At 42.1% G+C, this 24,814-nt stretch overlaps 1 long non-coding RNA gene across 1 annotated transcript; it reads left to right on the top strand.

Moving 5' to 3' along the window:
• The first annotated feature begins 1,631 nt into the window (after positions 1-1,631).
• Positions 1,632-5,024, top strand: LOC125541001. The gene is made up of 4 exons (XR_007297421.1): positions 1,632-1,724; positions 3,502-3,575; positions 4,499-4,586; positions 4,915-5,024. It is a non-coding gene; the product is annotated as an uncharacterized LOC125541001 (long non-coding RNA).
• Positions 5,025-24,814: the final 19,790 nt, after the last annotated feature.

Below are 24,814 nucleotides of genomic sequence, written 5' to 3' on the forward strand. Positions count from 1 at the left end.
AAATCTTTGATCCGCCAGCCAGCCGCTCTTGCCACCACCGTCAGAGGCAGAGTCTTGGCTTCCAACCGTCCTCCTGCGGCCTTCTAGCCGCTGCCACCACCTGCGGCCACCAACCTCTCTCCTGCACGCAGGGGGTCCCACAGCAACTGAACCACCTCTCGCAATCCAACAATGGAGGGTCTCCTCGACAGGCCCCTGAACCCGAACAAGCTTCTTAAGGAGCAGTGAGTGCAAAGTTCAAACCCTACCTACATTTGCACCACTTTATTCTTGCCCGTACTGCTCTGCTAACTTGTAGGTATTCTCCCCCTTCATGACGCAGATTCGTGAGCAACCTGACGGGGTCGTCCCTTCTGGAGATCGCGGCGCTCTCCACTATCGTGCCGGTGACTGATCAGTCTCTCTCCCTTAGATTCCCAATATTTCTGTATCTATATATGCATGTCAGGGTTGTGGTTTGATTTGCTTTTTTGGTTTGCAGGCAGTGGTGGTTTTAAGGAAATGGAGCAGCAGAGGTCAGTTGGTTAGATATACTGTAATTTTTCATAACCATTTCTATCTTTTCATGTAAATGTATAATGTTTTTGTGCAACAAATGTGCAAGTGAGATACAGCTCATCATTGTGTAGGTATTATGACTGGAAAGTGGAATCTTAGTTGCTAGTATGCTGCAGTTTTTCACATTTAGCGTTTTGATCATAAATGTGTATGTTCTAATATTCACCGATCCAGCTAGCATGTCCAATACTTTAAACTGTGCTGACCAATCTGATGCTAGCTATGTCATGGCATCCTTCTCAGTTTTTCCATGTTTTTTACCCTGATGTAGTCATTGTTATCAATAATAGAAACGTCTTTATTTTCATGCATGGAGTAGATCTGACAGAGATTTCTACTTCCTTGTTTTGATCTTATTATAGATAATATTAGGAGGGAACAAAAATGATGATGCTCTTGCTGATCATAAAGATGGAGTGTATTACTTTTCAGCGTTGGTTATAGATTGTCTCACTGTTGTATTGCCTATACTTCTGATTTTCATGGCAAGTACCCTCTTCATTGCATTTTAATATGCATACGTGATGAAATTGTTAAACGGCATAAATCAGGGAACATGCAGAGCACAAGCCTATACTGAAGTACTGAACTATTCAGTTGTCATCTACCAATCTTTGGCTGAGCTTTAACATTTTTTAACTCATGATGAAGTGAATCTGTGGTTATTCCTTTGGTTTGTTGCAGATCTTAGCTGAATGGGCTTATATTTGTGCAATTTCTCTTGTAGTTGTGATATCTATCTACATCTTGCTTAAAAGGTATTTGGTATTTAGTTATTTCCCCAATTTTTGTTACCTTGTTTTTGCTGCTCTAATTCCCTTCTAATTTCTTTTCGTGACACACTACCCTTGGTGATCTGGAGTTATATGACACTGCACTTTCAGGTCTCAGTCTCAGTCTCATCTCAAGGCTCAACAACATCTGCCTTCTCTTAGGGCAGACATATCTTCTTACCGAGTGTCAGTGGTATGCACAAGTTTATTGATTATATAAGTAACACATTATCGCTCCTTCACCAGTACTAGAGATGGAGCAGTACTATTGCAGTATTAATGGTGATTGTGCTCTTTGTAGGTTTAATTTACATGCTTGTCCATATTGGCAGTGGATTTCAAAATCTTTCCTAGACGGTATGCAAAGGCTGAAACATATATGGTAGTGGCATTGTAAGTTAACTCATCCAAGCATTTTCTTTAGTTTATCTTTTGTTTTTACATGTTCCGCTCCTTACCTTCGTCATGAAGGCCAATTAACTAGCCAAAGGTTGTTTACATGGTGTGTAGCCCCCATGATGGCCTAATTTTATAATCATCATCATTAAGAATTGCACAAAATCATGAACTAGTTGTGCAAAAAGTGACAGCAGCTGCAAATGTGCATATTATTTGGATTGCAAAGGATCAACGGCTTCATTAGATTGGTTAAATGAAATCCATTTGTCAGTCGTGGACTCCTCTGGTGCATGAAGTAGAGATGTATCTGCACATTAGGAGCTGGAGTGGGTTGTGTTACTGGTAATGCCTCCTGCTGCTTCACAGCCACCGCTCCTCCTTTAGCGCACAGTATCGCTGCCCATCCTGCTGTGCACATGGAAGTAAACTCATGACACGTTGAGCTAGTAATCAATACAAAGTTGGCCCTGTGATCCTCACGGTTTTGTTGCAGTGTAAACATTCCTTATTCATATCCTGGCCCGAACTCTTCATGCCCTAATTGTTTCTTGGCTTCCATGCAAATCGTTGCTTACATATATCTTTGCTTGGCTGGTCTATACTCATAATCTCATACATTGGATCAGCACAATGCAATCTCATGCTAGGAAACTCCACCGGCTGCGCTCAGCAGTCCCGCCGCCGCCGCCGCTGACTTCATCCATGGTGCATATTCTTGGAGTCTGTTTTGCAATCAGAACTGTAGCTTGCAAATATTGCACACGCCAAACTCTTGTTTCATGTTTGTGCGCACACATAGAACCAGATTGTTTGAGTCAATCTCCACACATGCATGGCCTGGATTCTTCTAGCTGGGCTCAACAATGTCACTACAGAGGACTCTGCCGCCATTTGTATGCCTTCTGCTTCTCCTAGCATCATCTCATCTATCTGCTCTGCTACCACTGTTTATAGTTGCACCTTTGATGATGTTATCCCTGTATGCACTGCCGTTCCTCCTCTTGTGCTTGCCTCCTCCACTGTTCTTGACTGTGTCGGCTTCTTGCGACACCTCTACAACTACTTCTTGCTCCAGTGTCATTGCCATGGTTGTATATGTTCAGCACTGACTCTATCTGATGTGGCGCTGGATAATATATCAACTCAATACCGATTGACAACAGCCGTCGTAGATTGATTTGCAACTTTGTAACTCTCGAAATATGGTGCTTTATCATGTCTAACCATACTTGATGAAGGCCACAATCCTTAACTTTGCTGGAAAATTCAAACCTTTTTTACCTGTTGCTGCAAGTCCTGCGGCAGTATGACTACCCTGGTCTAGGTTGCTGACATGCCGGTCGAATGCGATTTACGATGTCCACATCACTTAATAGTCATCTTTGTGGTTGTCCAATTTTCATGCCTTTCGCCTGTATGATTAGGTCATCAACTACTGTTCACAATTGCTTATTTTTTGTTCTTCTGGAATTGACACAAGTTTCTTGTTTACAAATATGCCTTGCTTCCATTTTTTCGTCATCAATCTATTATTTATTACTCCCTCCGTCCTGAAATTCTTTTCTTAGATTTTTCTAAATACGGATGTATCAAGTCATGTTTTAGTATTAGGTACATCCGTATCTAGACAAATCTAAGACAAGAATTTTGAGACGGAGGGAGTAGTTATCAATGTAAGGTTCTCGACCCGTGCTTACCTTCGTGTAATTTGAATCATGTTTGCCTTTATTTCTGAAAGATCAGAAATCTGATCTCTCTTCCGACATAACAGATGGATCTCGGAGTAGGGTCTTTTGTAGTGGCTAACGCACTGGTGTCTAGACAAGCACGAAACATAACCTCAATGTAAGTGCTTAAATGATCTCATTTGTCTTAAAGAAAATATTTTAGGGCTTAATAAATATATATATATATATATATATATATATATATATATATATATATATATATATATATATATATATATATATATATATATATATATATATGGATTCAGCATGATGCTAAGGGTTCTCATCTAGTTAAGTCGGAAGTAGCTCACATGAATACTTAAACTAAAAGGCAAACTCTGTGAACAAGTATATTCTGTATTATGCAAAAGTGAATCCTACTTTTTCTATCTTAATAATTATTAGTCAATAGTCATAGTGTTTGGTACTGTCGTCCTTCGGGCTTAATGTCAAAATGTTCTTACTACATAAGTTGTTTTTTGTAGATACTCTAAAGAACTAATGTTTATTCATGTTGACTGTTTTTACTGGGCATAGGCGCTTGTAGGAACCTAGAAGTTTCAACTTCACCACGTACATTATGGTGTGCTGAGTTTTCTTGCCCTTTTTAAATTGAGATACAAAGTATTACAATTCTGCATGCAAATATTAGCTTTGTCAGTTCATTGATAAATGAAGAAAATTATAACCATTAGTAGTATTTAGGATAAAATCAGTGGTTCATCTCTTCTTTCAAATAAGATCTGTCCTGCAACTTTTGCATCTTTTCTATTTGCATGTAGGTGGCATTCCTGTGTTAATCGCTTCTTGTTAGGTTGTTCTCCAAGTAGCTTTCTGACTTAGTATATTCCTCATACTGACAAATGATCCCGTGTTTGTCCAGTATCATTGCAAAAATGCAGTTACTTTGGCAGAATCATTCTTTGAATTTTTAATTTTCTTGGGAAGATAACTGTAGTTTCTGACCGATAGATCTGCCAATAGGCACTATTCAATAGCATACGTATTCTATCTCATAGTGAATGTTCTGTTTTTTAGGAGATGGAAGGCAGCACTGAGGTCCATAAGTCCTCTAGTGTTTCTTGGCTTTGCTCGTCTTATCTCTACATCAGGTGTTGATTATCAGGTACTTTTCTTGTGCCAATTACTTATATTACGCATCCGTCAGAATTTATCATATAATGCCATCCGTGCAGACTTGCTAACCTTTTCTTGTGTTTTCTTGTCCCTGTCTATTTTCGTATTCTCACTTCCTTCATTTCTAGATACTGACACCTGTATTAAGCAGAATTAGATATAATAGTTACTATCGCATGTGTAGTCCTGTGTAGTAATGAAAGTGGGGTTGATTGGATTTCAGTTTGCAATGCATAATCTAAGGTTATTTACTCCATTTTTTCTATATTAGAATGTTGTCTTTTCTGAAGAGGTATGTTCTGTTTGTTACCTTGTAGGTGCATGTAGGAGAATATGGTGTCCATTGGAACTTCTTTTTCACCCTTGCACCAGTTTCTATCCTTACATTCATTATCAGGATTCATCCTAAATATTGCGGGATAGTTGGTATGCTTGTTCTTGCAGGTACTAATGGTTCTAGTTTTACAGTTTGGTTAGAAGGGTTTAGAGGTGCTACAATTCTCCTTTTTCAGTAGATAAATTGCAGGTACTAATGGTTTAGAGGTATGGCCAAATTTTGGGTTGAATGAGTATCTCACATCTGATGAGAGAAGTGTTGATATCATTGGCCAGAGTAAGGAAGGCGTGTATAGCATATTTGGTAAAAATATCTATGTGTGCATGAATTTTTTGTCATTTTTTGCATAAGATGCTAAGGAACATAGAGGCGTAGAGCCGTCCAAGCTTGGTTTTTGTTTGTTTGACAAAATAACATTGTTGGTCTAGATTTGTACAGAAAGCTTGATACGTCTCCGTCGTATCTACTTTTTCAAACATTTTTGCCCTTGTTTTGAACTCTAACTTGCATGATTTGAATGGAACTAACCCGGACTGACGCTGTTTTCAGCAAAATTGCCATGGTGTTATTTTTGTGCAGAAATAAAAGTTCTCAGAATGACCTGAAAATCAACACAGAATTATTTTGGAATATATAAAAAATACTGGAAGGAAGATCCATGTCAGGGGGCCACCACCTGTCCACGAGGGTGGGGGCGCGCCCTACCCCCTGGGCGCTCCCCCTGCCTCGTGGGCCCCCTAACGCTCCACCGACCTCAACCCTGACTCCATATATTCACTTTCGGGGAGAAAAAAACCAGGGAGAAGGATTCGTCGCGTTTTACGATACAGAGCCGTCGCCAAGCCCTAAACTCTCTCGGGAGGGCTGATCTGGAGTCCGTTCTGGGCTCCGGAGAGGGGAATCTGTTGCCATCGTCATCATCAACTATCCTCCATCACCAATTTCATGATGCTCACCACCGTATGTGAGTAATTCCATCGTAGGCTTGCTGGACGGTGATGGGTTGGATGAGATTTATCATGTAATCGAGTTAGTTTTGTTAGGGTTTGATCCCTAGTATCCACTATGTTCTGAGATTGATATTGCTATGACTTTGCTATGCTTAATGCTTGTCACTAGGGCCCGAGTGCCATGATTTCAGATCTAAATCTATTATGTTTTCATCAATATATGAGAGTTCTTAATCCTATCTTGCAAGTCTATAGTCACCTACTATGTGTTATGATCCGGCAACCCCGAAGTGACAATAGTCGGGACCACTCCCGGTGATGACTGTAGTTTGAGAAGTTCATGTATTCACTATGTGTTAATGCTTTGTTCCGGTACTCTATTAAAAGGAGGCCTTAATATCCCTTAGTTTCTGCTAGGACCCCGCTGCCACGAGAGGGTAGGACAAAAGATGTCATACAAGTGCTTTTCCATAAGCATGTATGACTATATTCGGAATACATGCCTACATTACATTGATGAATTGGAGCTAGTTCTGTGTCACCCTAGGTTATGACTGTTACATGATGAACCGCATCCAGCATAATTCTCCATCACCGATCCATTGCCTACGAGCTTTCCATATATTATTCTTCGCTTATTTACTTTTCCGTTGCTATTGTTATCATCACTACCAAACACCAAAAATATTACTTTTGATACCGTTACCTTTTACCACCATTACCACTACTATCATATTATTTTGCTACTAAACACTTTGCTGCGGATACTAAGTTTCCAGGTGTGGTTGAATTGTCAACTCAGCTGCTAATACTTGAGAATATCCTTTGGCTCCCCTTGTGTCGAATCAATAAATTTGGGTTGAATACTCAACCCTCGAAAACTGTTGCGATCCCCTATACTTGTGGGTTATCAAGACTATTTTCTGCCGCCGTTGCCGTGGAGCACAGCTCTATTCTTTGAGTCACTTGGGATTTATATCTGCTTATCACTATGAAGAACTTGAAAGACGCTAAAACAAAAATTTATCACTCAATTACGAGGGGAGGTAAGGAACTGCCATCTAGCTCTGCACTTGATTCACCTTCTGTTTTGAGTAGGTTGCGACACCTAAACCTGTTTCTGCTATTAATTCTGATATGTCGCATGTTATTGATGATGCCACTTCTACTATGCATGATACTTATGATGAAACCACTTCTATGCTTGATACTACTATGCCACTTGGTGAATTTCTTGATGAACAACTTGCTAGGGCTAGAGAGAATGAAATTATTGAAACCGATAATATTGATGAAAGTGATGATGAAGAATCTCCCCCTAGATATAAATAACCTGTTGTTCCTGAGGGTTATGTTATGGATGAAGAAACTGCTAGAGACTTTCTTGCTTGCAATGATAGGAGTGATCTTAAGAAATTATTAGCTAAGCTGAAACAAAAAACTTTGAATGCTAGAATGAAATATTATCCTGCTTATGCTACTTCACCTATCTTTGTTACTGATAAGGATTATGCTTTCTCTGTTGATCCTGAGACAATAACTTTAGTTGAATCTGATCCTTTCTATGGCTATGAATCTGAAACTGTTGTGGCATATCTTACTAAATTAAATGATATAGCTACCCTGTTCACTAATGATGAGAAAACTCGCTATTATTATATCCTTAAATTATTTCCATTCTCATTAAAGGGTGATGCTAAGATATGGTTTAATTCTCTTGATCCTGGTTGTGTGCGTAGTCCCCAGGATATGATTTATTACTTCTCTGCTAAATATTTCCCTGCTCATGAGAAACAAGCTGCTTTAAGGGAAATATATTATTTTGTGCAAATTGAAAAAGAGAGTCTCCCACAAACTTGGGGGAGGCTTCTCCAATTACTTAATGCTTTGCCTGATCATCCTCTTAAGAAAAATGAAATACTTGATATCTTTTATAATGGACTAACTGATGCTTCCAGAGACCACCTGGATAGTTGTGATGGTTGTGTTTTCAGGGAAAGAACACTAGATGAAGCTGAAATTCTATTGAATAATATGTTTACTAACAAAAATAATTGGACACTTCCTGATCCAATTCCTGAACCAACTCCTAAGCCAACTCCGAAGAAGAGGGGTATTATTTCTCAGTCCTGAAGATATGCAAGAGGCAAAGAAATCTATGAAGGAAAAATGTATTAAAGCTAAAGATGTTAAGAATTTACCTCCTATTGAAGAAATACATGGTCTTAATTTACCGCCTGTTGAAGAAATGCATGGTCTTAATCCATCACCTATTGAAGAAATACATGGTCTTGATAACCCGACACAGGTAGTAAAGGTAAATTCTCTTTATAGATATGATAAAGCTAAAATCACATTTACTAAGTTTGCTAGCCCATGCTTGGATGAGTTTGATGACTTTATGGTTAAACAAGAAAACTTCAATGCTTATTTTGGTAGAGAATTAAAACGCAATGCTGATATGCTTGAACACTTGGGTGATTATATGGCTAATATTAAAGGTGAACTTAAACTTATTAGTAAACATGCTTCTATGGTTACCACTCAAGTAGAACAAGTACTTAAAGTTCAGAATGATTTGCTCAATGAATTGAATAGTAAGAAAAATGATAATGATGTCAGAGTTATGACTAGAGGTGGTAAAATGACTCAGGAACCTTTGTATCCTGAAGGCCATCCTAAGAGAATTGAGCAGGATTCTCAGAGAGATAATATTGATGCACCTGATCCTTCTAAAAGGAAGAGAAAGAAAAATAATAGGACTTTGCATGCTTCTAGTGAACCTGTTGATGACACACCTGAGAATCCCAATGATATTTCTATTTCTGATGCTAAAACACAATCTGGTAATGAATATGAACCTAGTAATAATGTTAATGATGATGTTCATATTGATGCTCAACCTAGAAATGATAACGATGTAGAGATTGAACCTGCTGTTGATCTTGATAACCCACAATCAAAGAATCAACGTTATGATAAGAGAGACTTTGTTGCTAGGAAGCACGGTAAAGAAAGAGAACCATGGGTTCAGAAACCCATGCCTTTTCCTCCTAAACCATCCAAGAAAAAGGATGATGAGGATTTTGAGCGCTTTGCTGAAATGATTAGACCTATCTTCTTGCGTATGCATTTGACTGATATGCTCAAAATGAATCCTTATGCTAAGTATATGAAAGAAATTGTTACAAATAAAAGAAAGATAACGGAAGCTGAAATTTCCACCATGCTTGTTAATTATACTTTTAAAGGCGGAATACCAAAGAAACTAGGAGATCCAGGAGTACCCTGTAGCGACCAGACCTCAAACGGTCTGATCTCTGTGCTTCAGTGTCATCCCTGGACCAGTATTGCTGACACGCACAGTACTTGAAGGATTTATAACAGAGTAGCAATCACACACTTATTACAACAAGTGTCTCAAAAGAGAACTTATTACAAATAATATGGCTTAAGGTCATCTAATAACGATAACAGCGGAAGGCTTGGAAGATAAGTGAGTCCATCAACTCCAACAGCATCACTGAGTATAGAACCACGACCTAAAGACACCTTACTCGTCGTCTGAAAAGTCTGCAACATGAACGTTGCAGCCCGAAAATGAGCCAGCACATGGAATATGCTGGCAATGTAGCACATAGAGAGTAATGAACAGAAATAGGCTATACTACATGCATATTTGGCTGGTGGAAAGCTCTATGGTTACAGTTTTGCGCAAAGCCAATTTTTCCCTACTGCAAAGGAATAAATTTTATTTAACTATCATGGTAGTTGTTAAACATTGAGAGCGTAGACAACCTCTCAATCCCAATTAAACATCATCATTAAAACCCAACAAAATTAATTAAAGTCACATGATGAGATTCACATGATAATCCAAGTACTAGATACTCAAGACGTCCATAACCGGGGACACGGCTAACCATGATTAGTTTATACGCTCTGCAGAGGTTTGCGCACTTTTCCCCACAAGACTCGATCTCCTCCGTTGGGATTCTCGCACTACATGGTGTTTGAGAAACGGATGACCGAGACATAGTCTTTCAGAAGCGCTAGCACCTTACGATCGGGTAGACCGTTACACCTACTTTCCCCTACATCTGCTAGTCTACCACTGTAAGAGTTCGCACGACTTAATCAACTATGCTAGAGCCCATAGTAGCTTGTGGCTACACACGAAAGTTTCTAGTATGAAATAATCTCATGATCCCTTTGAGCATGGGTGGCGGTCCATAAAGAAAAACAGGCAATCGCTGGAATACCCAGGTGCCTCAATCCCACCCAGATGTGTATTAAAGTTGCCACCTTAAATAAACCATTAATTAACAATCTCACATCTGTCATGGATACACTCACCCAATCCACGTCTACTAGCATAGCATGGCAATATAAGCAAACGTAGAAGTAAGTCCCAAGGGTTTGATAATAAAATAGGTAATAGGTACTACCTCATCTACTTTCCCAAAACCCACAATTTAATTAGATCCTAATCATGAAATGTTTGAGGATTGATCTAATGCAATAAAACTGGGTAGTAAGAGGTATGATCAAAGTGTTACTTGCCTTGCTGATGATCCGTGAAACCTAGAGATTCGAAGTAGCAAGCGGCGCACTCCGGGTACTCTATCGCAAACAAACAAGCACACAATAAGCACTCATCTAAAGCACGGGTAAAACTCGAATAAGAGATCTAACCAGAAAGTTCAACTTAAGAACTCCGGTTTGCAAAAAGAAACAAATTGAACGAAACAACGAAAATCAAACAACGAAAGAAACAAGCTTCGTTTACTAATCTGGATCCAAGTCAAATTTTACAGAAGCAAAAACTTGTTTGAGTTGGTTAAACGGAAAGAGGGTTTCGATACGAAACTCTAGGCGCTTGAATCGCCTGATTCCGATAAACGAGCGAAAAGTTAAACTAAAACGAAAATCGGATCAGAAATCGCGATCAGAAATAATCGCGGAAAATCCGAGAAAAAGAAAAAACGACGAAAAGGCTAACGAACGAACGTTCGCTGTCTGCGGCTAAACGACAAAAACCGTTCGTTAAAACGACCGTACGGACGAACGTCCGCTAAATAAACTAAACCCGGAAAAACTAAACCGATCTAAAAAGAAAACGACCGCGGTTTTTATAAAAAAACCGGGCGGTTGACCGGTGAAGACCAGCGGCGGTGGCGGCTACCTCCGGCAGCGGCGAACTCCGGCGGGGCGGTGGCGGTCGGCGGCGGCGAACTCCGGCGGGGCGGCGGCGGATGTCGGCGAGGCGGCGGCAGCGCGCGGCGGCAGCGGCGGCTCGGGGCGGCGGCAGCTAGGGTTAGGGCGGGGCTGGGCGTCTCGGGGCTGGGCTCCCCTGGCTTATAAAGGCCGGCCGGGCTAGAGTCCGGGTCGGGTACGGCCCGGCTAGGTCGGTACGTTTTTTTAATAGTTTCGCGCGGAAAAACAAAGAAAAGAAATACTAAATTGGCTTCAAAAATTCCGAAATAAATATTCCCCGACTTCTAAAATCAAGCCGGACAAGGTGAACATTTATTTGGGGCCTAAATGCAATTTTGAAAAACGCATATTTTTCCTAAATTCAAATAAAACAGCGAAAAAACTCCAAAAAATTATTTGATTTTTTAAATCCTCAATATTCCTTTAATTTGGTAAAGTCATTTTATTCCCTCTCACTTATTTTTATAATTAGAATTATTGAAGATAAAATAATTAAATCAAATGATCCTATTTTAAAATTTTGAGAAAATCCCAAATATGAAAATAACGAAATCCCCAACTCTCTCCACGGGTCCTTGAGTTGCGTAGGATTTCTAGGATCAAGCCAAAATGCAAATAAAATATGATATGCAATGATGATCTATGTATAACATTCCAAATTGAAAATTTGGGATGTTACATACCCACTATACCATGCTCCATTAAAAGAAACTATGTTAAAACTGCTTTATGTGATCTTGGAGCCGGTATTAGTGTTATGCCTCTCTCTTTATATCGTAGACTTGATTTGAATAAGTTGACACCTACTGAAATATCTTTGCAAATGACTGATAAATCAACTGTTATACATGTCGGTATTTGTGAGGATGTGCCTGTTGTGGTTGCAAACGTTACTATTTTAACAGACTTTGTTATTCTTGATATTCCCGAGGACGATAGTATGTCTATTATTCTTGGAAGACCTTTTTGAATACTGCAGGGGCTGTTATTGATTGCACCAAAGGCAATGTCACTTTTCATGTTAATGGCAATGAGCATACGGTACACTTTCCGAGGAAACAACCTCAAGTTCATAGTATAAACTCTATTGGAAAAATTTCATCGATTATTTTTGGAGGTTTTGAATTCCCTCTTCCTACTGTCAAGAAGAAATATGATATTCTTATTGTTGGGGATGTGCATATCCCCGTTGAGGTAACCTAGTGTTATGCGAAAATTCTCCGATTCCATGTTATTCGAAATGAGTTTGTTAACAAGACCTGATCAACCTTGTTAGTGGATTCCTTTTGATGAGCATGAGACGGATGAATTTAGAAAACACAACTCTCTGTACCCTCTTTTTATTTTCTGTCATTTATATTAAATAAAGCAAAAATAGTAATTTATGTCTGTTTTCTGAATTATCCATGCAATAAAAAATACCCCAAAAATAAAAGTTCTCCAAATGCCCTAAAATTTAAATATGATTTTTTTCTGGAATATTTGAGAATATCTGGCACTGAGAACACAGCAGGGGGAGCAAGCACCTGGCCACGAGGGTGGAGGGCGCGCCCTATCCCCCTGGGCGCGCCCCCTGCCTCGTGGGCCCACGGTGGCTCCCCTCCACCTATTCCAGCTACCACACACTCCTTCTTCCTCCCGCAAACATCACTAACCAGCTCAAACACGAGTCCAAGCTCATTTTGCTGACATTTTCGATTTCCTTGCTCAAAGCACCTCTCACAAAACTACTTTGGGGGATTGTTCCTTAGTATGTGACTCCTCCAATGGTCCAATTAGTTTTTGTTCTAGTGCTTTATTCATTGCATATTTTTGCTGCTTAGGTGACTCTGTTCTTGAGCTTGCATGTCAAATTTATATGGTCAAAAGTAGTTTTGATGCATGATATTGCCTCTAGGCACTTGTAGGAGTAGTTGCTATCAATATTGTTGAGTTTGGTTCACTTTTATTTTGAAGTTACTAAAATTTCAGAATTTTTTCATAGGAAGAAACATGTTTAGGAAAATGTACCAAGGTGGTCCTTCAAGGAAGCAAGGACCCAGGCTCGCAATACGCGATGCCGACAAGAACCACCGAGGGAAGCTCAAGTGCGGGCTTGTGAATGGCCTTCAGAGGACTTTATGGATCGAGCAGGAATCAAGGAAGAATTTAACGCATATGTGCGTAATGCTGATCTTGAGAGCTTCGAGGCTGATAAGTGCCGCCAGTACCACTATCTCACTCATTCCTTTGTGAGAAGGTTTGAATTTTCATCATCACGCAACTCTCAAACTGTCCTGTTTGATCTTTATGAAAATTCGTATACTATGGACTTAGAGGATTTTAACACTGCTTGCAAACTTCCACAATGGGGTAGTCCTAATGAACCTCGCAAATCTGAATTTAGAGATTTTCTTGCTAGTATAACTGTGGGGGAATCTAGAGACATAACACACGCTACCATAGGGAGCATCCATTTTCCTGCTATACATTATTTTGCTCTCTTCATAGGTAGGTGCATAAATGGTAAGGATGAAGCATGTCACATGTGTGTCCTTGGCCTCAGTGTTCTCAGGAGTGCTGTATTAGGAGATAGACACTATAATTTGGGAGCCATTGTTGCACGTAGGTTGCATAATAATAGATTTAATGGAGATTTCTTCGGTGGAATTTATGCAACCCATCTAGCTAATTTTCTTGATATACCCATACGTGGGTATGATATTGAGTTGCCTCCTATTTATTTAGATTATGAGGCCATGGTTCGTCATCAGTTTGTTGAGAGGAACGATCAGTCCCTCCAGTACCGACTAATCTTTGACAGACGACGCACCTATCACGTCGCTCTCCCTGCTCCTGCTTTCTTTGACTCTCAGGAAAAAGGGAGATATGTTATAACCAGGGAGGAGGCGGACGAGTATAAGAGGAGGACGGAGACGGCCCGTCTCCAAGCGGCAGCTCATGAGGCAATAGCTGTTGCATCTCAGTACGATCCCAGCTACAACTTTGGATATCCGCTAGGTCAGCCGTGGCCATAGACCAACTTAGGCCAAAAGCCTAAGCTTGGGGGAGTATGTATTTCTCACCGACATTACATTCATGTTCACACACTCATTGCTAGTTGTCGGTGCTCATACTTTTTCATTGTATCATCCATGCTAGTTTGTTTTCCTTTTTTATGCTTTCTTCTTGTGTGCTGAATAAACCTTAAGAAAAACCAAAAAATAGTTGTAGCTTTTAATTAGTTTACTTTCCATGCTTGTAGTAGTAATTAAAAAAAGAAAACCCAAAAAGATTTCTCGTTCTTCTTTTGCTTGTTGGGAGCTTTCCCGTGTAAATAGTTTTATTTCTTTTCTTGTTCTTTGGGGGTCGATAGGAGAAGACCATAATGAAAATGGTAAAGTGGCTTTTATATGCATTATTATTGATTTGACAAAAGAGCCCATAATACCTTGTCTTCTCTCTTGAATTGAATGCTTGCAGATTCCAGCTTAGTCCAATGCATGTGCACTATTATTATTATCCACACTATTCGGTCGTGCAAGTGAAAGGCAATAATGATGATTATATGATGAACCTATTGAGATGAGAAAAGCTGGTATGAACTCGACCTCTCCTGTTTTTGTAAATATGATTAGTTCATTGATCCTGATTTAGCCTATTATAAATAAACATGTTTGCAATGGCAATTAGAGATTTTAGTTGCTTATGCTATGCTTAATTAGCTAGGAGCTTATAATGGTTTACCTTGCGTGCCAACACGCTATTAAAATGGTTGTGATGTGGTATGATAGGGTGGTATCCTCTTTTGAATGATTCGAGTGGCTTGACTTGGCACATGTTGACGCATGTAGTTGAAACAAAATCAACGTAGCCTCTACGATATTTATGTTCATGGTGCATTATATCCTACTCATGCTTGCATTCGGTGTTGATTAATTTTAATGGATGTTCATGACTGTTGTCGCTCTCTAGCAGGTCGCTTCCCAGTCTTTTGCTAGCCTTCATCTGTACTAAGCGGGAATACTGCTTGTGCATCCAATTCCATAAACCCCAAAGTTATTCCATATGAGTCCACAATACCTACCTATATACGGTATCTACCTGCCGTTCCAAGTAAATTTGTATGTGCCAAACTCTAAACCTTCAAATAAACATTCTGTTTTGTATGCTCGAATAGCTCATGTATCAACTAGGGCTATCTGCATCCTCCATGGTAGGCAAGTTATTCTCAAGAGGAGTGGACTCCGCTCCTCATTCACGAGAAAATGGCTGGTCAACGGGATGCCCAGTCCCATGCTCAAATCAAATCAAAATAATTGCAAACAAAACTCCCCCAGGATTGTTGTTAGTTGGAGGCACCCGTTGTTTCGGGCAAGCCATGGATTGATACTTGTTGGTTGTGGGGGAGTATAAACTTTACCATTCTGCTTGGGAACCGCCTATAATGTGTGTAGCATGGAAGATATCGAGATCTCTCGGTTGTTATGTTGACAATGAAAGTATACCGCTCAAAATATTATTCATATCTATTTCAAAACCGAGCTCTGGCACCTCTACAAATCTCTGCTTCCCTCTGCGAATGGCCTATCCATTTACTTTTATGCTGAGTCATCATCCTCTTATTAAAAAGCACCAGTTGGAGAGCACCGTTGTCATTTGCATACATTACTGTTAGTTTACATTGAGTATGTCTTGAATGGTTCTCTTTTACCATGAATTACAATGTCTAGTCAGTCCTTGATCTTTAAAGGTGCTCTGCATTTATGTTTTGTGGTCTCAGAAAGGGCTAGCGAGATACCATCTTGTTATATCATATCATGATTGTTTTGAGAAACTGTTGTCATCCGAGATTTATTATTATTGCTCGCTAGTTGATTATGCCATTGATATGGGTAAACATGAGACCTAAATGTTATTGTGAATATGGTTAGTTCATAGTCTTTGCTGAAAACTTGAATGTTGGCTTTACATATTTACAACAACAAGAGCAAACAGAGTTTGTAAAAGTTTTTCTTTATCACTTTCAGTTTATCAACTGAATTTCTTGAGGACAAGCAAAGGTTTAAGCTTGGGGGAGTTGATACGTCTCCGTCGTATCTACTTTTCCAAACACTTTTGCCCTTGTTTTAGACTCTAACTTGCATGATTTGAATGGAACTAACCCGGACTGACGTTGTTTTCAGCAGAATTGCCATGGTGTTATTTTTGTGCAGAAATAAAAGTTCTTGGAATGACATGAAAATCAACACAGAATTATTTTGGAATATATAAAAAATACTGGAAGGAAGATCAGGGGGCCACCACCTGTCCACGAGGGTGGGGGCGCGCCCCCTGCCTTGCGGGGCCCCTGACGCTCCACCGACCTCAACCCTGACTCCATATATTCACTTTCAGAGATAAAAAAACCAGGGAGAAGGATTCATCGCATTTTACGATACGGAGCCACCGCCAAGCCCTAAACTCTCTCGGGAGGGCTGATGTGGAGTCCGTTCGGGGCTCCGGAGAGGGGAATCCGTCGCCATCATCATCACAACTATCCTCCATCACCAATTTCATGATGCTTACCGCCGTGTGTGAGTAATTCCATCGTAGGCTTGCTGGACGGTGATGGGTTGGATGAGATTTATCATGTAATCGAGTTAGTTTTGTTAGGGTTTGATCCCTAGTATCCACTATGTTCTGAGATTGATGTTGCTATGACCTTGCTATGCTTAATGCTTGTCACTAGGGCCCGAGTGCCATGATTTCAGATCTAAACCTATTATGTTTTCATCAATATATGAGAGTTCTTAATCCTATCTTGCAAGTCTATAGTCACCTACTATGTGTTATGATCCGGCAACCCCGAAGTGACAATAGTCGGGACCACTCCCGGTGATGATCGTAGTTTGAGGAGTCCATGTATTCACTATGTGTTAATGCTTTGTTCCGGTACTCTATTAAAAGGAGGCCTTAATATCCCTTAGTTTCCGCTAGGAACCCGCTGCCACGGTAGGGTAGGACAAAAGATGCCATGCAAGTTCTTTTCCATAAGCATGTATGACTATATTTGGAATACATGCCTACATTACATTGATGAATTGGAGCTAGTTCTGTGTCACCCTAGGTTATGACTGTTACATGATGAACCGCATCCGGCATAATTCTCCATCACCGATCCATTGCCTACGAGCTTTCCATATATTGTTCTTCGCTTATTTACTTTTCCGTTGCTATTGTTATCATCACTACAAAACACCAAAAATATTACTTTTGCTACCGTTACCTTTTACCACCATTACCACTACTATCATATTATTTTGCTACTAAACACTTTGCTGCAGATACTAAGTTTTTGGGTGTGATTGAATTGACAACTCAGCTGCTAATACTTGAGAATATTCTTTGGCTCCCCTTATGTCAAATCGATAAATCTGGGTTGAATACTCTACCCTCGAAAACTATTGCGATCCCCTATACTTGTGGGTTATCAAAGCTCAGTGAACAAATATGTGTTATACTGGGTTTACCAACTCATGATTTTAAAACCAAATAAATCACCACATTGAGCCCACACCCATCCTTTCTCACTAATCCTGATACTGTGCTTGAAGATGTTGCAAAATGCAGAGTGTAAGCTCACAACACTTCAGTTTTCTTGTATCGCCCCACATCGTCAATTGCTTCCAATGCTAACAAAGAATATAGAGAGTAGCATAGCTTTTTGTTTGAAACATAATCATTACCAACAAGCAACAAAGTCCAACAAATACCAGAAAACATTATCAATTTGATTTTGTTTTACTTTGCCAATCATGCTGATCATCTTGACAAAATAAATCCCCAGAAGTCAAAACGGCTTGGAATTTGCTTCATTCCCTCCCAAGACTGTTAGCACACGCGCTTTATAGGTTGATATTTTGCATATGCATCTCTCTAATGTTTTCTCTTCCTACATGTGCACCTATGTGCGTGATAAACTTAACAGAGCTCTACTCATCGCCATCACTGGTGTTATCTTATCAGCATCGTCACTGCCTCCTCGTCTCTCTTGTCTAGCTGAAGCTCTCCTCTGTCATGAGTTCTCTTCTGCCAAATCTCGCTTTTGGCAACAACATCGCTTATGTTTCCTTGGTTAGGGATGGCTTCACACCCCCCTGTCACTCCTGGTTGCAATAAGAGTTCTGGGCACCGGTAGGTCTGGCTAGGCGGTATGAGGAGGGGAGTGTTAGGTTCAACAGGGTTGCAACGGCAGTGCATCATTACGTTTAATGACGTGATGAGGCACAACAGGAGGTGGCAGTGGAAGCCATGGTTAAGGTTGTAGATGCAGAGTACTGGGCCCAAATGTGATGGAGAAGAAGCACATGGGTCCATGTTAAGCCTAATGAACACCCAGGTGTGCCATGATTGCAACAAAGACATGCATGCTCGAAACTGAGCACACATGTGTCTAAATGTGAGCACTAAAATTTGAACCCTGTTGGGTGGAGTCATGTACCCACAACTCCTTCATCCCAGGAAGAGCTTGCTCTCTTTCTATCATTCTTTTTTGTTTTGCTGAACTTCAATATGGTGATTATCTGTTGTTACTTATCAAGGTCACTTTATATCTTGTTGGGGATATAGCTATCAGGTATGACCCGCCCAGGAGGGGCCGGGTCAACCCCAATGGCGGGTTACAAAAAGAAGCCCAGTAATATTCAAGGTGATAGTTTATTAAGACTTGCAGAAGGCCTAAGCCCAGAGGCGGCTTAAAGCCCAATATTGTAAACCGCCATATGTAAAGAAATACTTGTAAAGAAAGGCATATAAAAGAAGTCACCGAGCCGGACACGTTTTATGAGTCGGCCGGGACTCTGTAGGCTGCTAGGCGTCAACCCGTGTATATAAGGGGACGACCCGGCGGCGGCTTAGGACAAGAATCAACAGATCGATAGCCAAGCTAGCAAATTCGCTCCTTGGTCATCGGAACCTAGCAATACAACATCAACTGGACTAGGCCTTACCTTCACCGTAAGGGGCCGAACCAGTATAAACCTCTCGTGTCCTTTGTCCCGATTAACCCCTTTAAGCTTTCTAGTTGCGATGGCCCTACGACTAAGTCCTTTCGTTAGGACATCTGCCGTGAAAATTCTACGACAGTTGGTGCCCACTGTGGGGCCAGCGCTCGATGGATTTGAGTTCTTGAAGGGCAACTTCGAAGGGCTCAAGGGATATGTTGTGGGCCTGATGACCAAGAGTCGTCGCGGCAAGCTCTACATCGACGACGAAGGCTGGGGCCCCGATGCTGGCTCAATTGAGTACGGATACCGGGTCCCCTTCGGCAGAATCCACGTCTTCATCGGCCGGATCGGCGAGCCAGGCCCTGAGCCGGACATCTGCACCGACCTCGTCGAGACAGCTCAACACGCTAGATCTGCCCGGGCTCAACCCGCCATGAGGCGTGCCTTCGTGGGCTACATCCATGGAGGGGAATTTTCTGAAGGATAAGTGGAGGGTGGTGAGACGGTCGTTTGTTCTGACGGTGAGTCATCCACAGGCAAAAAAGATTCTTTGTATCAGTTACAAGACGGCCGGCTTGGGGGCTGTTCCGATGGCAGCAGTATTCCGGACCCCACTGAGCCGCCGAATCGAGCCGGAGTCTTCATAGCTGGCACTCAACCTAGTCAGGATTCTACGGCAGCAGCAGCCATAACCACCGGGTCAGCAGCGGCCGGGTCAGGAGAACCCGTGCGCCCGCCAGCTCAGGTATTAATGGACCTTGAAAGTGCTAGTGATCGACTAGAGGGGGGGTGAATAGGCGATTTTTATGAAAGTCTTCAAAACATGGAAGTTTCGAAGACAAATGATAGAAGTAAACCTATTACCACGCAGGGGAAGGTAGACTACACTAGGCAAACCTTAGTCAAGTATTCAATGAAGTGAAAGCACAATGACTAATAGCAGCTAGGCAGTAAGGATCAGGTAGGAAGATATTGTGAAGCCAATCAGAACAAGCAGTCACTCAGTGAAGACAAAAGATAATGCAATCATGCAATGACTTCACAAGGACCAACAGTAAGTAAAGGGAAGGGGAGGATGAAACCAGTGACTCGTTGAAGACAATGATTTGTTGGACCAGTTCCAGTTGCTGTGACAACTGTACGTCTGGTTAGGGTGGCTAGGTATTTAAACCTGAGGACACACAGTCCCGGACACCCAGTCCTGAACACGCAGCTCAGAACCCTTAGTCCTCACCGTATTCCCCTTGAGCTAAGGTCACGCAGACCTCGCCCAATCACTCTGGTAAGTCTTCAAGGTAGACTCCCAAACCTTCAGAAACTTCGTTCAGGGGCGATCCACAATGACTCTTGGATGCTCAGAACACGACGCCTAACCGGCTGGAGGATTCACAGTCCTCAAGTGTAATAAGTCTTCAGATCACACAGACAAGACGACTTAAGCGATGCCTAACACTCTTTGGCTCTAGGTGGTTAGGGCTTTATCCTCGCAAGGAATTCTCTCTCAAAGGCTTCGAGGTGGGTTGCTCTCAAATGACAAAAGCCGTACTCTAACTCTGAGCAGCCAACTGTTTATGGTTGTAGGGGGTGGGCTATTTATAGCCACTAGGCGACCCGACCTAATTTATCCGAAATGACCCTGGGTCACTAAGGAACTGACACGTGTTCCAACGGTCAGATTTCAAACACACACGGCAACTTTACTTGGGCTACAAGCAAAGCTGACTTGTCCAACTCTGGACAAGATTCGCTCTCATAGTCTTCACTCGAAGACATAGGATTTTGGTTAAGCATCACTTCAGTCATTCTGATTGGTTCTCTTGGACCCCACTTAACAGTACGGTGGTTCCTATGACTCAACAAAGAAGAAAAAGAACTATGAAAGATCTAAGTCTTCGCGCTCCATAATCTTTATGCGATGTCTTCTCTTGTCATAGTCTTCAAGGTGAATGTCTTCACATACCACCTTTGACTTCAATGTCTTCATACATTTTTAGGGGTCATCTCTAGTAGAAAAACCGAATCAATGAGGGACTTCTACCTGTGTTATCCTGCAATTCTCACAAACACATTAGTCCCTCAACTAGGTTTGTCGTCAATACTCCAAAACCAACTAGGGGTGGCACTAGATGCACTTACAATCTCCCCCTTTTTGGTGATTGATGACAAACTAGTTGAAGTTTTCAACGGGGAATATAATATGTGAAATTGTAAAGGAACCGTCTTCATAAGTTGCAAGGGCTCCCCCTGAAGATGTGCATATAGGTAATTTGCTTTTGGAATGCAAATGCACATGGCAGGTTGTACTTGTGGAGATCCTCTTCAACTTATGATGACAATTCATCATGCATGAAAAGTATGTGAAGATAATGACATGCATAATGGAAAATGGACGTTTGCAAATGATCTAAGTGCGGAATTTATTGTCGCACATGCGGAATTTATCATCGCATCACAGAATAGCAAATAAGTAGCAAACGACCATCGAGTTTAAGTGTTACAACTCAAAGAACTAAATGCATCAAAACGTGAGTTGTAAACACTAAGCAAAACATAAGATAACCGCCCATATGGAACCGCTTGAAGACTATCAAACTCATATGCTTCTCCCCCTTTTGTCAGTAAGGACCAAAAAGGTTTGAAGACATAGAGCATCTACTCGTTCCCATGAGGAGTAGGTGAAGTAGCAAGGTCGTCGGGGTTGTTAGGCGGTGCAGACAAACTCGGGGCAGTGTCGATGCATGCTGAAGTAGGGGGCGGTGAAGTAGCATCGTCTTCGTCCTCGATCACTCTGGCATTCACAGTTGCCGCGGACGAAGAGAACTCAGAGTCTTCAAGAGACGGAGTTCGTCGCAGCACAGTCCTTCGGGGAGGTGTGGAGTCAAACTTGAAATGTTCAGAGAAGCCATCCTCGTGAAGATCATCCTCAGAGCACATAAGCGTCAGCCCTTTCCATGTATGCCAACAGGTTTCATGGGCAACAAAGGCATTCTTGGTGGCAAGATTGCGAATGCGGTTGACATCCACCAAGAGGCTTTGCATTTGGAGCTTCATCCAGTCATGATGCCTATCCTGTTTCTAATGAAGAGCAACTAGAAGCTCTCGGTCATTGAGAACACAAGATCGCTTCTTGGGCCGTTGGGCAATAGTGCTTTCAGTGGCTTCAGTGTGGGCACGATGAGGTGCACGTGTAGTACCAGCCAGAGGATAAACACGAGTGACTGCTTCAACTCCTTCAATGTTCTGAGAGAAACTTTGATGCTTAGCATTCTGAAGACTAAGAGGCTCCTTGGCAGGCTTTGGATAGATGGCTTCAACGGACATATCCACATCAGGCAGAAAGATCCGATGATTGCGAGTAGAGGGCTGATATGAGATAGCTGAGTGGAGTTTGATCAGCCGCATTATCCATGGAGCGTAGAACTTCAAGCCAAAAAGATCAGATCCTGATGCTACAAGTTGGCGAATGAAGAAGTCTTGTGCATTGAAGCATTTTCCATGAAGAATATAGAAGACCAAAGTCTTCATTGCACCTTCCAGCTTTGCATGTGGAGAATGTCCTTTGATGGGCCAGAGAGTTCTCCTTATAATGTGATAAATAGTGTGTGGCAGATACTCAAGGTCTTCAACAAAGAACTCCTTAGGATATGCAGCATCTGGAGGCAAAGGCTTCATCATACTAAGCATCTGACTCATGTTCGGTTCAGGCTTCTGAAAGATGCTCTCCATAGCTTCACTGTGCAGCTGACAGCCAGGTTCATAGAGATCTCCAAGAGTGGGCAGACCAGTGAGCTCAATGATATCAAAGGCTTTAGCTTCGTGATGGACATTTCCGGTCATCCACTCAAGGACCCAAGTCTTCGGGTCTCTGTTGTAGCCACGAATGTGAAGAGTGGCATAAAATTGGAGCAGCAACTCTTCGTTCTAGTGCTCTTGGTCGGTGACGAAAGGCAACAATCCAACCTCTTTGAAGCAATCCAGAGCTTCTTCCAAGCAGGGCAGACCAGTTATTGCTTCGGTGTCAAGACGCATATGTGGGAAGATGCGACCTTGATTATACAGAATGCATGAGTAATAGATTCGCTGCGATAGCTCCAGAACCGATCAGAAGATATTCGTTCCCTTGAGTAGGGGTTCTTGGAGCTATTGAATAAGGTGTTGTCTGCTTTGAAGCTGTTGACATTAAAGGATCCAGGTGCTGATGCAGGACCTGGAAACCTGGGCAACCTTGGCATTGGCTTCTGTACCTGAGGCCTATGCTCAACGTGATAGTCAAACTGAGGACCAGCAGCAGGCGCAGGAACAGGAGCAGTAGCATCATTGGCTTCACTGACTTCTGGCATTGGTGCAGGCTCCACATTTGCTTCAGTCATGACTATGTCATTGGCTTCATTTGTGTTGGGAGTGGCAGCCTCAAGATTCTCAACCTCCACTTGATGAGCTGGAGGGTCGGGCACTGACACGTTCTCCTCGAGAACAGCTTCTTAGTAATGGGGGGAGTAGGGACACGCTCTTCTTCTTGTGTGTCGTCGGCTGATGCAGCCTGAATGTCTTCAGTAGCTTTAGCCTCAGACTCGGAGACATTCATAGTAGGAGTGGCATCTGGAAACACTTGACGTGCAACAGATTGGTGGGGCACTTCTCCTTCTGGAACGCTCGAAAGAGGGACTTGAGACCTTGGTCCTTTGCGAAGCCTGCGTAATGCTGGCGACGCCTTTGGAGATGGAGTTGGCTGGGCCTCAAAGTCATCTTCTTCTTCTTGCCGGGGTGGTGTGACTTGTTGTTGTGGGTGATCAGCCCATGATGCATCCTGAGCAATTAGCATCAGAGGACGACCAATGCTGATGAGTTCACTGTGCGTAAGCACAGGCGATGATACCTGTTGGTGCTCGATCAGAGGAAGAACTACGTCATCTCCAACATTGTCATGGTGACCAATGTCTTCAGCAGCGGTGGGATCAGCTGCTGGAATGTCTTCAGCTTCACGAGCCTCTGTGGAAGCAGGCTCATGGACAGTCAGTTGGCGCTCTTGATGTTCAGCGGCAGGGCGAACCATGGAGATAGGTTCAACAACTAAGGGCTCTGTGGGAGCAGCCCGATCCTTCTTGGTCTCGCGCTTCTTCTTGGAGAGAGCAGCAGCAGAGGCTTCAGGATGTTTCCTCTTTCTCGCTTCAGCCTCAGCAGTCCTCGTCTTCTTCAGTTCTGAAGCGGTTGACCTGACATTTGGCTTCGAGCCAATCATACTGGCTGGGAAGACAATAGGATGTGCTTCCTGCCGTGGTGCTTCAGGTTCGGCCACAGCTGGCTTCTTCTTCGTCTTGGCAGCCATCCTGGGATCGATGCCAGGACGACCAAGGGCCTTGCGCTTCTCAGCCTCATTGTAGGCCTGCACACACTTGTCAGCCAGGCTCTTCATGTGCTCACGAGAACCTTGAGCTTCTTCACGCTTCTTGAGAAAGGCTTCTTTGAGCTCGTGCAGCATGATCTTGAAATTTTTGACCTCTTGCATGCTGAGCTTGGCCATGTGCTTCTTGAACTGAGCTTTCTCAAAGTCGATCTTTTGCTTCAGTTCAACGATGCGCTGATCTATAGCTAGCTCTGAAGCAATGGCGCCATGGAAGGCGACACTGAGGCCAATTGGAAGTTGCAGATCTTCAAAGCTGAGGTTGGGCGTGTCAAACCACTCATCAATGAAGTTGTGGATGATTGCCACGTCAAAGAGAGGCAAATCATTGAAGATTTCTGCTTC

This window comes from Triticum urartu, chromosome 2 (assembly GCF_003073215.2).
Source record: "Triticum urartu cultivar G1812 chromosome 2, Tu2.1, whole genome shotgun sequence".
Taxonomy (NCBI): domain Eukaryota; kingdom Viridiplantae; phylum Streptophyta; class Magnoliopsida; order Poales; family Poaceae; genus Triticum; species Triticum urartu.